This window comes from Anser brachyrhynchus, assembly GCF_964034855.1.
Source record: "Anser brachyrhynchus genome assembly, chromosome: 7".
NCBI classification, from domain to species: Eukaryota; Metazoa; Chordata; class Aves; order Anseriformes; family Anatidae; genus Anser; species Anser brachyrhynchus.
Genome location: NC_137701.1, coordinates 17,320,927 through 17,334,282, shown reverse-complemented (window position 1 = coordinate 17,334,282; position 13,356 = coordinate 17,320,927). Strand labels below are relative to the sequence as shown.

At 36.9% G+C, this 13,356-nt stretch overlaps 1 protein-coding gene across 10 annotated transcripts in view; it reads right to left on the bottom strand.

Annotated features, from left to right (window-relative positions):
- Positions 1 to 13,356, bottom strand: part of ZNF385B (zinc finger protein 385B) — a 170,422-nt gene that overhangs the window by 65,291 nt on the left and 91,775 nt on the right. The window contains exon 1 of one of the 10 annotated variants that reach the window (XM_080600704.1): positions 10,046 to 10,087. The exons of 8 other annotated variants lie outside the window; for them this stretch is intronic. The gene's annotated coding sequence lies outside the window, so the exon portion shown is untranslated. Of the gene's footprint in view, positions 1 to 2,223; positions 2,421 to 10,045; positions 10,088 to 13,356 lie in introns of those variants that run through there. One more of the 10 variants, XM_080600702.1, reaches the window with a different exon arrangement.

Below are 13,356 nucleotides of genomic sequence, written 5' to 3'. Positions count from 1 at the left end.
GAATGTGACCCACACTAGCGTTCTTTCTCCTTTTGCCTCCAGTCTTCCCTGTATTCTTGCAGCTGAGAAAGGAAACACTAGTGCAATACCCAGCTTAAATTTTACAGCACTTGTGTTACATTGCTCCACACACTTTTTGCAATATTTATATTCCCAAGTCAAATGAACTCTAGAAGTATTATACTAGTATTAATACATGTCTGTTCGGACTGGCCCCTTCTCCAGCTTAAGCAATTAGGTAAAATAAGGACCATTCTTCACTGATATTCAGAAGAAACATTCTAGCTGCAGCAGAACCACAATTTGTTATTATGTATAGGCAGTATGGAAATATTTGTCATTAGTAACTTAAAAGAGCTAATTTTCTTTTTATAATTTTCTAAACCAAACAAGATGATTTGTTTGACTGAAAAGCGGAGTGGCTTGTTACATCTTAACACTATCTAGTTCAGTAAGTTGGATTTTACTCTAAACAAACAATGACAACTATTAATAAATGCAATACTCCTGTCTGCATTAAAGTCAGCTAGAGTTTTGCAGTCCACTCCAGCTTGTTTTTCTTGGAAACTCCTGGCTTGTTCAGACCTCTCCCTCTGGTACCCACGGCCTGAGCAACTCTGCCCTCTCCTCTGTTCCTACCTGGTTCTGGGAAATGCTGCTTTGGAGTGGTTTTCTCTTTTGAAGTTGTCCAAGTATGACAGAAAAAATAATAATAATAATAAAAAAAAAGCTGTTTCTTTTTCAGCTCTCTTGCCATTTATACAAACAGAGATCTTTCTGAAATCCTAAGGATCTCTTTTGTTGTTTTACTCAAATCATTTGCCCCCCTTGCATTTTCCACTCTCCCAACACAAAGGTGCAGTAAGAGAGCACTATTTGCTTTTATGCTGTCATCCCTAATGAAAAGAAAAAATATCACCACCAGCCTACTGAAGCCACAATCTTGTCCAGAGCATGGGACAACTTACATCCCATGTTTGTTTTTATTGTTGTTTACTTTGTTTTGTCTTAAATGCGTGTTCTTGGGTGCTGGGCATTGAATTGGTTAGTGTCCCAGGATGAAGCACAGTAACTATTTCAGGATCTCAACACAGTAACTAACCTGTGCCAACAGTTTATTACCATGCCAGTACAAGCACAAGTGCATTTTCCCCTTTAGGGAACTGCTGTATAATGATGAGCAACCTCTTAAAATAAGTATCTTTATCTAGAAAATGGAAAAATTATTAGGGGAGAGTATAAAAGTATCCTTTGATTTAACACAATATTTCCTTACAAACTGAAGTGTCCCTCCTAAGGAACAGCTGTAAAAAAAGACTCAATTTACACTACCTTAAAAGTTCCATAATACTGGGGATAGAACCTGGTTGCAGTTTGCTTTCTAGAGAGTGAATTTCCCCTACACTTCTCATATGATACGATGTTTCTCAATACCTAGCCCTTTTATCCCAAATTCTGACACCACTGAGCTCATCATCTAATTCTTAGTGAGGCTCAACAGAGCCTTTCCTTCAGGACGTCCTGAGTTGCTATCCACTAACAAGTGTATCAAAGGGAATGCTGATGGGTGACCATTTTGCTAATGCTCACATAAAGCCATCACACCTTATCTTGTACATTTGGAGCATTTATGTCTGCAGTTGGCTTCTTTCTCCTTATTCCACTTCAATACCCCAACGCAGCAGCTTGGCAACAGTGTACACAAAGTTAAAAGGGAATCTAGACCCAGAGGCAACCTCACAGATGTGTCTAACCATTTAGCCAATTAGACAATTATCAACTCTCTTAAAAGTCATCATGGCTCAGATAATTTCATGCTTCATTTGCTTTTCCCACTTTCTACACAGTCACCTCTAGAAAACTCGGTTACCCAAGTTGTTTCTTGTTTTCCTTTTCTAAGATCTTCTTTTGGCATTGCCCCCTAAATGTCCATCAGGTAAAAGATTGTATCAACAGGTAATACAGATTTTTGAAAGTGCTCTACTGAAACTGTCTGCCACGGAAACCAGGTTCACTGATGAATAAAATTTAGCTTTCTGTCCAATAAAAAATTGTCAATGTTTCAGAAAATAAAAGTGCTATAGATCACCAGTGCCTTAGAGTATTCAGAAGCTGCAGCGTTTAGCTAAGACCACACAACCATGAATCATTTTAGCAAAACAAAAGCATAAAACAGACCATGCAGTCCCAGTTCCCACTGATAATCGGTGTCATGACGCTTACCTTAGTACCCAGGGCTACAGTCCACCTCCACCGCAGCATTTAAACATACACACAGCATGAGACTCAGAAATAAATAATCCTTTCATTTCAACATGGTGCATTTGTGATGTTGGGTGCTATGAGACAGTGGGCAACCAACAAGTCCAAACAAATCAGGGCTGCTGTAATTGTGTGCTTAGCTTTAATTACCCTTGAGGACAGTGTTTGCAACATGACTCCAGAGGGAGGGCAGCCTACTATTGACATCACCACATCAAATATAACCTGAAAGACTGACAAACTGTGTTTCAGTGGTACCTTTCCTGTTATTATTCTTGTAATTAAAGTTAGAGGTTACTGTTTTAGATGGCTAGCTGGCTGCTACAGAGCTGTATCTTTTAAATAGGTTCTTTTTATTTTATATTTTTATTTTTAAAAGAGATAGTGTCTGTTTGAATTTTTGAAAAAGTTAATAAAAGGGGACCTTGGAGTGCAGGGTTACAGAGATTCTGCAGGGTCATGAGATTCAGAAGAACAGAGTCCTCAAATCCTGGCTCTGCGAATTAAGGAGTACTGCTTTACGTATTTTCAAAGTTGGGATTGATGAATAAGTAAAAATTTGAAAATCTATAAAATTATAATACATGGTATGTACCCTCCCTTACATGGGAAGGAATGAAGGCAATAGATTTAAAACTAACGGATCTGGTAGCACAGATCACCACACTGCTAACGTTATGGAACATTGATTAACGACTGGCATTCAACTGGAAACATTTTCTGCTTTTGGAAGTAGCAGTGCACCAGCTCTGCCAGCGATATATCATAAAGAGTTTCAATGCTGTTATGTTTTCAAAGATTGCATGACATGAACTTGGGCAACCCTACCCTTACCTGCATTCACAGTCAAAGAAAAAAATAATGTGTATTTAACAGAATGTTCTGTAAAATTAAATTGAGATTGGACCAAAGAAAAAAACTTTAACAATATATTCATTGACTTTCAACAGAACTTCAGATAGTGTAACTCTGGAAAAAAAAAGTCACCCCTAACTTCTCAAAGAATAGTATCACTTTAATATCACATTTCATAAATTAAATCTAATTAATCAAATAATCTGAAAATAAACAAACAGAAGATAATAGTTGATGTGAAAACAGCATGAAAGCAGTTTTATGAAAACTTCCATGCAGCCTGCATCTACTTTCCATGACCGCACTTGAGCAGACTGGGCAGCCCCACCACCCCTCCATTCCCAACTCTTCCCTTGAGCCAGCACAGCGAGTCAGACCACCTGGAAACAAACCAGCAACAAAACAACAACAGAGGAATTTGCTTTCAACCAGACCCATGAACTGATTAAACTGAATCCACGATAGTGCAATGGAGAGTACTGAGATGGGGGTGTACGAAAAATAAGTGTTGTGACCAGTGATGCTTCTCACTCCTACCCAGACTCACCTGAACTGTCCCTCAGCTTCCTGGCAGCATAGCAGATAAATTTAATGCCTGCCAAACTGTTTCTGGTTCTCTCTCTCAGGACAGCATCTGTCGAACGTGGCATTGTTAACTCATAATCAGCTTGTTATATGCAGCAATCCTTTTCTGCATTCACAGAGCAGCGATCCCTGCTTGTGTGCCCTATTGCTTATTACTCAGATCCTGTTCTCCTTTGTATGCTTTGCCACAAATTCACTTGTCTGCATTTTCAAAGGGAAGATAACACATTAGTTCTTAAATTCAGTTTGGTCCTTCTCCTCTTTTAAAAACACTGTGACCCATCTGGTCTCTTTTAATGCTCTGGGACTTCCTCTTCTCTTCACAAGTGGTAAGAGCTCCAGGATTTCCATTAGCGCAAATGTCCCTGTACAGCATTTGTCAGATCCAGCATTTTGAAGATCCCAGTTCATCAAAACACCATCTCGTTCTTACATTGCAATCTCCCCCTTTCATTTAACTTCCCCCCTTCACTTATTAAGATGACCATCATGTTAAAACAATTGATCTTTCTAACACCAATAATGCAAAAATGGCACCACGCAATCCCAGCTTCTTGACTTCCTGACATCCACATAATAACAATCCAGCTTTTTCCCTGGTGTTTTGTAAGCATTGTAAGTGCATTTACAGAAAAACTTCTTAAAGTTTGATGCTTATTTCAGTCTCATTTCTTGCTCTTTTTTTTTTAATTTTGTCCAATACATTCATATTACTCTTTCTTCATCATCCTTTGTAATTTGAACTACTTTTCATTTCCTATCTATACATACAGTCTTTGTGCTTGAGTACACAAAGAGCTTATATTTTAGTAAAATTATCTTTGCTGCACTTCCTGATAATTTGCACTTGTGCTCTTATTAGGATGTCTTTAAAGGAACTTGCAAACTCTCACAGTAAGTTTGATAAAAGAAATAGTCGGATAAGTGAATCTTGAAGAAAAAAAAAAAACAATCCTCTGTGCAAAATTCCTTTCACTACCAGTCATTTCAGAAACAACATTATTTCTTTTAATAAATAGACATAGTAGTATTTTGGTGCATAACTTAACAGGAAAGAAAATTAGGTAAGATGTCTATTCTGTTCTTATGCCTATTAAGAATATAACTCCCTCTTATCTCTAAAACATATTTTCACTACCTTAAAATGTAATATTTTACTCTGATTTTAAAAGCAGCAAGCCTTATTTAACATTTAGTTTCCTCAGTGCTAATAAACTGGACAGATCTAAGCAGCATACAGGCTTTGGCCTGCCTCCTGGAATGGCTAGAAATATTTGCCTTGTCCATTCTCTTTTTAACCCCCTGACTATTTACCGAAGTAAAGATCAAGCCTACGATTCTGAGAAGTAAGAATGAAGCAATGCACACTCTTACATGCATTTTTCTCTGTTCTGAACTTTACTTTGCCTGTATTAAGAAATAGACCACGTTCCAAATCACTGGTCTTTAAATTCATGTTTGAACCTTTTCCTTAATTCTCTTGAGTGCCATGCACATTTACTCTTGCTTCATACTTAGTTCTTGGCAAGACTGAAGTAATGGAGGCTTTGCTGATTGAAAGGCAATACACATTAGACACAGAAGAAAAAAAAATCTATAACGTATCTCTGCTCTTTTCCTTTTAATTACATATATTTGCTATTGAGAAATACAGAGGGAAGTAAAACTACTTGTGTACCTGGAGGTATAATGTGCAATGTACAAAACTTCAGCAAATGGTCCAAACTTGCATGCGTTACCCTGGTGTGAATCCATCATCGTTCCTTTTAAGTCCCCAGAGTCACTGGAATTAGCAGCAATACAAGAGTGAAATTTGGCCTATTAACTTGAGCAGGAGGAGCTCTCTGTAGACACACCAGCTGACAGGCCAGATGCTATAGCTAGCATTTCGCAGTGCAAAGGAGTAACAAGAGGAGGTACTAGGGTATTTGTTAGCGTACTTATACATTAACAAAAACCGCTACATGCTATTCATGGCTAATACTTCCTAAGCTGCTGCACAAAGAAACCCAGTAAATACGTGGGATACATGAACACCGAATGGAAAAAGGGAAACAACTATGATACCACAGAGATCACAGCATCTGCAGCAGGAGGACCACAGCAACAAGCCATGAACAACGACCTGTAGCCTGGGGAGACGATCACAGCTTACACCCCTCTATCTACCACCACATATTCTGTACCACATGCTGCAGCTTCCTCATCACAAACACTCTCTTTCCATTGCTTTGCAAACATCCTGAATCACAACATCTCCTTGCACTAATAATTGCCACAGTAGCATGCTAAACTGGGCAAGAGAAGTTTGCAAAGATAGAGATGAAAGACTGGTTCCTTAGTTAAGGCCCAGGTTTATACATTCCTGTGGATACAGCAATCATGGTTTCACAGTTGCCTGCATTCCAGAATGGGTTTAAAATATGCTGTATATTTCTGCAATAGAACAGCCTTTCAGAGTGAAACCATACTCCAGAATACACTCACTGCTGTATAATCTAGGGAATCGAACCAATCTAAACCGAGTCACTAATTCAGGAGCCGGGGTTGATTAAGGTAATTAAGAATTAGGCTCTGAACTTGCATTTTCAGAAGTACTCACTGGAGGTCAATCACCTACAGAAAGAGCCCGTACTTTTAACATGGTTACCCCCAACAGATAGCATGAATAATCTCCCTCTGCCTCCACTGGTGGTAAGTACACCCTTAGCATTTGTGTCGTTTTCCAGAATTTTCAAAACCATTCTCTGGAAGGATTTGATATTAGAGTCTGCTTGAAACTTGTCCATAACCATAGTATATGCTTTTGAGCACAGGAAGAGATCAGGCAACTAAATTTACCATTAATCTGCTTTTATGTACTCTAATCAGAAAGATTGGGATGGCATAAGTTGCTTCAAAATGGAAAAAATGTCCTTAGGTATTTAAGAAATTATAGCCAGAGTGCAGAAGAGAACAGGAAAGAGAAGAATAAACCCTTTTTTTTTTTTTCTCAGTAGTAGAATGTTTACAATAAAGACAAGTAATCTACATCTACCCCTTTAAGTAACACATAATAAGATTTTTACCTTTTTTGTTTTAATTGTAGGTCTATTTCACTAGAAGTTTTGCAAAGACAATTTCTATCTTACAGCTTACTGCCAACACAGCAATGACTACCTCTACAACACTTTTTCCCAGGACATGAATTTCAAACATCTTCTATTAAACAACACTTCTGAAAATTACACAAAACAAAAATGAGTCATGCAAAGTGAAACTTAATCCTCAGATGTCTTTTCTATAATAGAAAAACAGAAATGTATGTAGCATATTTTAAAGCCCTTATGAAACACACATTTGAATAGAGATCAGTGACCAATACCTCAATTAAAAAGAAAGAAACAAAAACCCCTTGTGTTTAAACAACAGTGCAGCCAGAATAGGGAAATAAAATAAATAAAAAAAACTCACCATTTTTTTCCCCCCAGATTTAACACCATTGATTTCAACAATGAACATAGCCATCATTTTACAACAAAACTTAAGGAAAAATGTCTTCTGGCATATTTTAAATTCATTTCCAATATTAACTGTGAAATGTTCATCTTATGGGGTAGGATCTCACGGTATTTAATCTTGGCATCCATGATGAAGTAAAGGCAGAATGAACTCAAGCTGGAAATAAGAAGAACTTCTAAGAGCAGCTGGACTCCAATGTGGTCAGAAGAAGAAAACTTCAACAAGATTTGAGATTGTAAACCACTATGCCTACATTAACAGGGGTATGGACAGGATGAGCTTTGTCCAGTATTTCCATTTCTGTATGTGCATATTCAATCATAACAGTAGAGTAAATCTGTAAATCAATCTAAGACCACCTGGTCTTCATATGCAGGGATAGGTACAGATCATAGATTGATAAATCAATCTACTAGGCAGCTGTGCAGAGCAAAATAAGACAGACAAAAAACTACAGAAAAGAAAAATATCTGGACATTCTATGTGAAATGTTTTTTATTATTATTATTTGTTTGTTTGTTTTTCTAAAGATAACCTTGGTTATGTAGCAAGAAATATGAAAAGGTACACACAGTAAAAACATTTGATATGTTTCCAAATAATACTTGAGTTGCAAGAGTGAGGGACTAACCTGCCAGAGGAACAATTAAGGATAATGAGGGAAAAGCCCAGTTCCCTCTTCTGCATAAAACTATCATGTGTGAAGCCTAATAACCTGACCACAGCATGAGGGACAAAGCTCGAAGAATCAATATACATTTTCCATGAAGCAAAAAATTATTGGTCCCTTACTGACAATGCTTACTGTGTTAAGCAGCGGGTACCTTTCAAATTGAAAAGGATTTACAAATTGAAGAGACTGATATAAGAAGCAAGCTGTGGAAAGTCTAGCATATATAAAGAGTTACATATGTATGTGCTAGTAACAATACACAACAGACAGAGAGGCAAGGGGGGACACTGGGTATCAGAAAGACTAGTAAAGAATTTTGGAAAGGTTTGAAAAATAGAACTGAAATAAAAGGACACACATACACACGGGTTTGAACATTGGGGAAAGTTTCTCAACACCAAGATTACTCTCAGTGACATTTAATGTTCATGGTGGCACTCTCTGAGCTGAACCAGACCGTGGAAGTAACCTCCCAAGAGAATTTTGGAGTCTCAGCAGCACACACATCAGTATCAAGACAATAAAATAGTGTTATACATAAAGCAGAAGCAAAGCTATATGGACAACTAAAGGATTAAATGACCACCAAAGGATACAGAGACTGCAGACATTAAAGACAAATTACAATAAAGATATTTACAGCCAGTGTCATATACTTTTCTTTTTTTTGAAGTATAAACATGGCCTTGCTCGATTTCAAGGAGACGGTGTCTTTCAGAGATAGTTTTATCACAAATTCTAGGTAATAGATAGATACAACAAAATTTAACAGAAGCAAACAAAAACACAAACATATCCTACAAGTTGCATCAGTGATGTCCCAAGTGCAGTGGATTTTATCCTGTGCAGACCACAGCACAAAAGTGGGTCCTTCCCGCACAAACAGGATTGTCAAAATCTTAACATCATAACATGAAAGCATATAGAAATACCTACTTTTTTTAGTTGTACATAAAAAAAGAAACTTTAATGTAATGTTTAATGTCATGCATTTATTTTGTATCTGAAATTTGCGTTTTTGTTTTCCTGTTGTACTTGCACTTTCTTGCATTTTAAATTGAGAGAACAGTATAAACACTAATAGAATCACTCTTAGAGTGATATATCAATTCCTGCAGAAAATTAAAGCGAACAAAAACTTTTCACATCTAGACTTCTGTCAAATATGGTTGTTGACAACTGAATAGTTTAATAGTGCCCAACACACTACTTGCAAATTCTGGGAAAAGAAGGTTGCTAAGATTCCCTCTCACTCTGAAGGTGGAATTTTCCACTTTATAAAATACTATTTTTGTCAAAGCAATTTGTACAGAGTCCTGCTACCACCATACATGAAATGGAAAGTTCCACAGCTGTAATGAAACTGGGAACTTTTGTTCATGGAACACTTTTATTTTCATATTTTCATTAAGGACAAACGTGTCATAGTCAAGAACAGGGTTTCTTATCTGTGCAATAAATATAAAGAAATTACAGTTTTATTCACAAATATAAGTTGCATCTGATTTTAAATGTTATTTTTCCATAAGACATTTCTAGCAAAGTTCATGATAACACATCGTAAGCACAGCTGCTCATTGCCTTATACCCACTGTAACAATTTGTTTGCATGCAAGTTGCTGAGAGCTGAATCAGAGAAAAGCACAGACAGCTTGCATTTAGGGACATTAGGGTTTGTGCAAGTTACAAAGAAATATATTTATTAATTTATTTTTTTTTATTTATTTATTTTTCCCAGGGTGACTAGCGACTTTCAGCCATTATTACTAGATACATCAACAATCACTGCAAAATAGGACTAGACAGAATATAAAGAAGTCATCCAATCCATCTGAATAAAATGACACCTTTTGATAATCTGGCAAGAATTCTGCTTAAATCTATGGCATCTGCTCTACACTATTTGAAAATCTCCTTACTATAAAAAGTACTCAAAACACAGGGAAAATAAGTAAAGGTAAGAAAAAAGCTGACAGAAGAAAAAAGTCTGCTACTGGCTCCATGGTATTTAGTGAGATTCCTGTGCACATGCGTAGCTCAAAAAGAGTTAAAATCAGATCTTTGAGACAGATCTTAGTGAACTCTAAAGAGATATCCATTAAAAACTACAAAAATCCATAAGATGTCTCACATTTAAAAGAATGGTCAGCAGGATTACTTGCTACTTACTTTGCAAATATTACATAATGACAAGCATCAATATCTTGCTTACAGACTGGAACTTCAATTACTTGCTAGAAAATTTGGAGAAAAATAATCAGAGTGATTATTTTTATTAATTATACAGATTAATTGATGGAGTTATAACAACTGTTTAGGCATTTCAGTGTTCATCCTTTGAGAGCAACTAGATTAAAAATGTAGTCAGGCATTGGAATAGGTTGCCCAGGGAGGTGGTGGAAGCACCGTCCCTGGGGGTGTTTAAGGAAAGGTTGGACATGGAGCTCAGGGACATGGTTTAGTGGGTAATGTTGGTGTCTGGGGGGTAGTTGGACCAGATGATCTTGAAGGCCTTTTCCAAACTTAATAATGTTTCTGTGATTCTAGATATTGAGAGATCTGTTCTAATACCAGTGAAAGCAATTTAGCAATGTGGTCCATCTTTCCTTGAAAGTCTGGAATTCCACTTCTCAAAGTTTTGCTCACACAAGAAGTTAGTTTCAAAATTATAAATACATTTTTGACTTGCAAAAAAATATTCCACTGGTGATAAATTGCAGAAAAATGAATTGTATGCAACCTTTAGTTTTCAGAAGTGTTTATAGAAATGGATTTAGGAAAAATAGCAGCTTTGTTTTATAGGTTAAGCAACTTTCTTAGGGAATCAGATTTAACAGAGAACTTATCAGAAGGGAAATACTCCCTGGAAGATTCAAACAAAGAGGATAGGATGGTAACAGGATAAAAAATGTCACTGTAAGACAAGGTACAGAACTAAGCCTGAAGTGATAATGATTTAAAGCAGGCACTGCTTGGCTTGGGGCCAGCCTGGAGTCAGCTGGTGGCCTTCAATTCCTCCTGGCGTACACAAGACAGACATGCAGGTGTATTTGCCACTATTACATATGTAGTTGTCTTTCTCAGGAAACGAAACAGGTATAGAGAAGCCTCTACTACTTAGGTTATTGCTGCTCTGCAAATGGAGACTGTCAATCTCTAGTGTTGCTGTTATCTTGTCTCTCATGAAAATAAAGTTAATTTTTCTAATTGACTACAGTCCCACACTTCCATCAGCTCATATTAATTAATCTCATCAAAAAACACAAGAGCACATTTGCCTACATTTATTTCAGTCTCATTTAGATTCCCTCCATTCTGCCTTGTTTCTTTTACTGCTGAAGAGACAGATGAACATACCTGCCAAAGGAATGAGGAGGTGGCAGCTCTTTACCCTGATGTCCAACCTCCAAAGTTTAAAAGTGAAAATGACAGAAACCTTGCCACTTCTGAACGTCCTTGCAATGCCGTTCAGCTGACAGTCAAGGACTATATAGGTTAGTGTTTCACTTTAATTAAGAGTTTTATGAAAGTCTAATATAACTGGTAACTTCAAAATACGTGTTATTTAATTTGAATTATATACATGCTTCAGGTTTATCTACAAACTTTCAAAACCAGAGGTCTGTTCAGAAAGTTTTTGCAACTGAGACAAATGAAAACAAATAAGGAAACTGAGCTTGTTGAGTGGGAGATGAGGCACTAGCAGCCCTGAAAGTTTTGTTTTAAGAGTATCCCCTCTCTCACCCCCACTACACCCCCCCTCCAAAAAAAAAAAAAAGAAAGCAAGAAAACCTTTTTCTGTTCATAAGGCAAGGAGACAGTGAGAGCTGGACATGTTTCTTAATGCACACAAGCAAAAGTATTTGAATAAAACAAAGCTAAAAAAAAATACTGTATGCCTTTATTAAGGAGGGACAGAAACAGGTGTAACTGAAGCCATGAGTAACCGAGGACCACATGAATATCTGTCCAGTTCTCTGAAGTCTAAAACAGACATCAGATGGTGTTTTGTGCTCTTGTTACTGAATGAAGCTGTTCTGTTTATCTGTGTGAAATGAGGGCTTGTGTGATGCTGTCAAGTCAGGCTCCGAAAAACACCTGGTTGCAATCTCCACTTTCCATCTTTCCTGTAGAGTAGAAAAGCCTTCTTTGATAACAGACAGCTCAAATCAAGAGCCCTGGATACAAGAAATGAAGTGACACCTTTACAAAATACAGTGCGCTAACATGACATATTAACTGGAGAAAGTAGCATTTAAATTCAGCTAATTTAAGACTCCAGAAGGTATTTTGGTACATGCTGTATTGATGGCATATATTTATATTAAGAGGCAGAATTTCCACAGTACATCTCATCACCAATAGTTTAAAGAGAATTGTCAAATATTGGACAAAAATTACTTAAAAGAATAGTTTTATTTTCATTAACTCATCCATCATTACTTTTGTTTATGAACAGATCTCCTCATTCAGTACCTCTCAGCTACATAAAAACTACTTTAATTCCAATTCTCTCAGCTCTAACATCAAGCATCTTTCTTAAAATCATTTGCCTCTCACAGCTGGTTTCCAGCACTAGTCTCAGTCTGATTTACTTAAGGCTTTTTCTCCAAGAATGATTTTCAATTCTACATGTCAGTAAAACATCCAAGCTCCTGGGACCATGGGGCTGAGATCAAAAAGTGGTAATAACTCCTCCTAGTCCCCTTTTATTTTATTTATCTGTAAGAAAAGCATTGCCTTTTCTTTCTTACATGCTTCCTTTTTCAGATCAACACTGAAACTAGATGAGAACATTAACCTTTAGCTTTTACCCTCTTTAGGAGCTTTGTTCTCTATTCCATTGACAAACTGAGCAGAAACCTTGAGCTCTCCTCTTGAGGTGGCACATATTGTATATACAATGAGCACGCAACTCATGCCATTACAGAAGGCAAACCACAGTTTCCTGTTGAATTTTGAAACAGTACCTCATGCATAATTTATAAAATCTGCTGATTGCATCAACCTTACTTTCTGATATGCTTTCTGCTTTAAAATGTCACATGCAATACTTCTGTCATAGGTGCAATATCTATTACTGGCTGTATGTGACCCTGCACTGGCATCCATTTTGTTGTTATCAACAATCACTTGAACATTACAGATATTTATTTTTATTTTTTTTTGGCTGATAACATCACCTACTTCTTTGTTGTTACTCTTAAAGTTGCCATGGAAACAAAAGAACAGCTGAATAGCAATTTTAATGCTTGAGAAATGCTTATTCTTTAGTAATAGGATGCTACTTGCCGGTATGGACTCTCAGGGTTTAATGGAAACTATTATAAATAGTAACTTTTGAATCAAAGCCTTGCTCAAAAAAAAAAAAAAAAGACAAAAGCCAAAAAAGAGACTTGTGTTTCTTCCTACCCACCTCAGTTCTAGTAATAATGAACTGATGTAGAGGAGATGATCTCCCTGCTGTGACACAAGGCATC